Consider the following 4927-nt stretch of genomic DNA (forward strand, 5'->3'; position numbering starts at 1 on the left):
CGGGATTCATATAGTTATGACAATTGTGTAGTCAATGGGCAAGGGGGGGGGGGGGGGGGATAAAAAAATTTGAAACAAATAGAATTTTAAAGTAATTCCAAAATGTAGTTGATATCAAGCTTTTTCAAAAATATAATAAAAGTATGGGTCAAAAATTTTTTTTTCAAGCTACAGGTATTTCAAAATTGTCAGATTTTATATAGACTGTACATGGGTAAGTCCATAGTGTGTGACAGAAAGAAAACCAAAAGATCGAATTTTTACATAAAACATGTGAATATAGTTCTTATAATGTGCTTTTAGAAAATATGAAAAATTGCATCAAAGAACTTTTTTCTTGCTACAAAAAAAAAAAAAATTAAATTGACTACCATTTCTTTTGCAATTTACATTATATGAGTTATCGCCCCTTTTTATGGCTCAGTTGAAAAAAATGAATCATATAAAGAATATAAGGTATACCACAAGGAATACTATTTTTTTTAAATTATCGTTCCGTCATAATTTCTGTTTATTTAAGAATAAGAAAAAAACTATCACAAAGCCCTAATGAAATTATGTTTTGTTTGGCGTGTAATACCCATGATAGCAAGAGATGCATGCATTGTAAACTGGACACCTATTGTGGTTACGTATCGCTTCACTAACAACAGGTACGGCCTAAATATCGTGGTCAGATTACGGGCTGCGTGATTTGATAATTTGGACAATGTTGGTAGAGACTAGCGCAGCATGTGATGTGTTTATAATGTATTACATTGACAGGAACTCAAACGAAAAATCAACACATTCCTATTTATTTCTTAAGAAAGAAACGATACCGACTCAGTTTGTCAAGAATGTGATAACACGATCTAGTATTTATCTGCGCTGCCGCCATCGGTTTTCAATAATTGAAGCGCATTTTATTACATAACCGTTGGTAACTGTGGATCGTTATATCCAATTGTTATCTGTTTCTGCTCTATTATGAAATTGAATGTTCAATAGATGTTTCATAAAAAGGTAAACATTCGATAGCACAACGTATAAAACTTTCTTTCTAACGCTCAGAATGTTTAGCCAGATAAAAAGGAGACATATATAAACGGAACAACACACTCAATCACATTGTTAGTTTTAATGTTATTGCTTCCGGCCGTTCATTCGACTCTTCAGACAGTAAACAAAGTTACTATTGTTCTTTGTGACGTTTTGAACGTCATAGTAATAAAGCAACAGTCTACTGTCACTTTCGTTTTAAATTGGTTTATACTTAGTCTTATGTTTCAAGTGTTCTTCCATTGCGATACGAAAAGCTTCTTTGTCACTGTGAAAAACTAACAATATGATTTGTTTGTGCTATTCCGGTTTAATTTTCAAATATTTATAACTCTGCCGAGTACTTCAATTATATTTCGAATATAACAAAATATATGTTTTAGTAGTACTTCCATGTTTGAACACACCCGTATCATGTCTTACAATGTTCATTAATACTACGTACATATATGAATAGCTTGCCGTGTTCGATTGAGTAAATTAACAGATACTAAAGTATTTTGCGGCATGGCATTATTCACATTTGAAGTCGAGTTGCCCAGAGTTCCTGTCAATATAATTGGTTAATTTCGTAGCGAATCGTTGGATTTGCAAGACTCGTTAAATTAATGCCAAAGTGAAAATGGCCCAAACCGGTCCTTCGGGGAAGAGCTTTCGATGGAATGGCGAACCAGTTTACATGCCCTGTCGATAAGATATTCAACCTTACGAGTTACTGCGATTTCGAACTTATCTCAGACTGATATTTTTATTGTTATCATCAGAAAATTGTTTCTGTTAAAAAGCTAAAAAGAGGCGGAAGATACAAAACGGACAAACTAAACCATCAGTAGAGGGATACCCGACAAGACAATGGCTTTACAATGAAAAAAAGACAACCAAAAGTCTACAAGTAACTGCAAAATAAAACCCCCTAAAATGCAACAATCAATCTCAAATTACAAAGTTGTGCTCTGAAAGAACAAAGAGCTACGATAATTAGAACAAAGATATTCCATAATGGTCAGCCAAATAATGATGGCATTTACCAGAAAGAAACATTGTTGCAATAGATTTAAACTAAGCACCAACCACGTATCAAAGAAATCATAATAGGAAACGTGAGTTCCGGAATATCGTTTTAACTGGGAGATATATGTCTATATGTTCCATATGCTGATAATGCTTCTATGAAATGGAACGTTCAAATAGGAAACATAAATAAAGTAATGGGAAATATCCCTTACCGAAAAATAAGCTCTGCGGCAAACATTTGCTGCAAGTTTGCAGCAAACATTGCCGCAAGCTTGCAGCAAACATTTGCTGCAAACTTGCCGCAACCATTTTACCATGCAAATGAAGGTTGCGGCAAGCTTGCTGCAAACATAATTATGCAAATTAGATTTGCCGCAAGCTTGCGGCAATTGTTTGTTTGCTGCAAGCTTGCGGCAATTGTTTGTTGCAAACTTGCGGCAAACTTGCAGGAACTACACATTATACCAATGTCATGTGTGTAGACATATTCAATTTATCTCTTTCAAATTACACAGCAACATTTTTAAAAAATCAATTCATGTCTGTATACAAACAGTCATTGAAAGAGTTCTTGCAAACTTACGAGATTTAAGGAAATACATACATGCATTTGAGTTTTGAAAAAGGGGGCAGGGGTCATTCTCAAATGACATCATATACCTGTATTAAGAAATGAAAAAGGATAAATCTCAAATGTGTATTGAGTATAAAGCTAGGTAACAATTGCATAACAGAATTGAACTTAGTTTTAATAAACATGGTACAGTACAGCAGTTACAAAATTCAAACTTGTAATAGCTAAAGTTTTTCATTACACACATACATGTATATATAGTTGCTTACTTTATTATGTATGATGATAACATTAATTATTTTATTAAAACATTTTATGAATTATTTGTACTTACAAAATTACATACTGAATATCTTTATCTATTGAACCAAAATGCCTCCTTGATCTCTTATTTGTGAAATGCATTTTCCAAACACAACCAACATGACCTAGCCACAATTTCAAATTGATAACTTCCAGGAAGTGCCAACTAGGCATGCCCAGTCAATATTGTGTAATTCTTGCAATGTTCTGGCAAACATATAGAATGGTCAAAGTTTTCTGCAATCTTGCGGCAAACATATAGAATGGTCAAAGTTTTCTGCAATCTTGCGGCAAACATTCTTTATAATTTTAAACTTTCTGGCAATCTTACGGCAAACATTGATGTTTCTGCAAACTTGCCGCAAGCTTGCAGCAAAAAGCTGCAATGTTTGCCGGAAGTTTGCAGCTAGCGGCAAACATCTGCAAACACTATTTTCTGTGTTCCTGCAAACTTTTTGTTTGCCGCAAGCTTGCAGCAAGTCTGCTGCAAGTTTGCGGCAAACAATTCAGTTCCATAAGGGATATCACACAATGCAAATAGGTGTGGACCTGTTCTATTGTGTAAACATATTTTACAATATATTTATAAAGATGGCGGGCATAACCTTTTGCATGTTCTGGTACAACAAAAAACTATGGTTTACTAAAAAAGGTAATTTCAAGGAAATGAAAAAAAATATGTATATATGCAGTGTCTAAAAATAGCAACAATCAATATTCAATCTATTTTGGCATGGATCAGTTTGAAAATAAACTATTTCAGTTACTAAATTAAAATATATTAGTGCACAAGAATGTAACTTTAACACGTTAATATGCGTTATGGAAATAGTTATATTTTATATAACTTACTAGCATATAAATTAGATTCATCAGGCGCGTGAAGCCATCCAGATTAAATTGGATGCTGATAAGAATTTATTTTTAGCTTATTGTACATTCCCTTCAATATATTTTTGAAGCTTATTGTATATTGCGTTGATGAGATCATAACAGATAATGGTGTTAGTTAAATTGCTTGAATTTTAAGATTTATTCCTTATAGATGGCTGCACGCGCCTGATGAAGCTAATTTGTTTAGCCAAATATTGCGAGAATGGATAATAGTGTTGTTTACAATTATGCAGTTTAGACTAAAAGTCGTCAATATTGTGATCCTGCAACACGTGTTTGTATTTTGAAATCTGTTGTATATGCATTAGAGGAGATAAGACATATTGATATTAAAACATGTTAAACTAGAGAGATCGTAATTCAAAACGAGAAATTTAATAATGGATCTTTTTACTTTTGCATATTTTATAAGATCAACAAGTCTAACACGTATGACGGGCAATGTAAAAGATAATAGCTTTAAGTTCGTATTGGCTCGAAAAGGTGATTTTTAACAGGGCTTTCTAATATAAGTTGCACGAATGATGTATCGAAAAGGGAGATTGGTAGGACTTTGTGCGGATTTGATGAATTCTTTTTCAATGGCACAAAGTCATAAAATGAGGAGTAAGTTTGTATGACGACGGTGACTATGAGTCTGTCTATATCAGACATATATATTAGCTATAGATTTCAGTAATTGGAAGTTGTCTTGGATAGGTTCGTTATACATTTTGTCTTTTCATTAATTGTGTATGTGTGCTTCGCGCTAATCTGATATGTCAAGCCATTTCAAACTGATTTTTACAGTTTCTTCTTACGTTGTGCTGATACACCAATGTCCCAAATTTTGAGGGGGTGTGAGTGTCAAAAAACATATTAACCCTCTTATGTCAGGTCATCTTATAGGTGAATAAACGTTATAGGTTTTTCTCATTGTTGAAGGCCTTATGGTTTATTTTAGCTGTTTACATTCCATCCTATGGTTTCTAGTGGATAGTTTATACATTTGCAATTACATTACATCTTTTTGTAAAATTTTACTCCCTTTAAAAAAAACCCCCAAAAAAAACAATATTTTCCAACTAAATGATAATAAGTTATCACAACACTTACAATATA

This window comes from Mytilus californianus, unplaced genomic scaffold, assembly GCF_021869535.1.
Source record: "Mytilus californianus isolate M0D057914Y unplaced genomic scaffold, xbMytCali1.0.p SCAF_9, whole genome shotgun sequence".
Taxonomy (NCBI): Eukaryota; Metazoa; Mollusca; class Bivalvia; order Mytilida; family Mytilidae; genus Mytilus; species Mytilus californianus.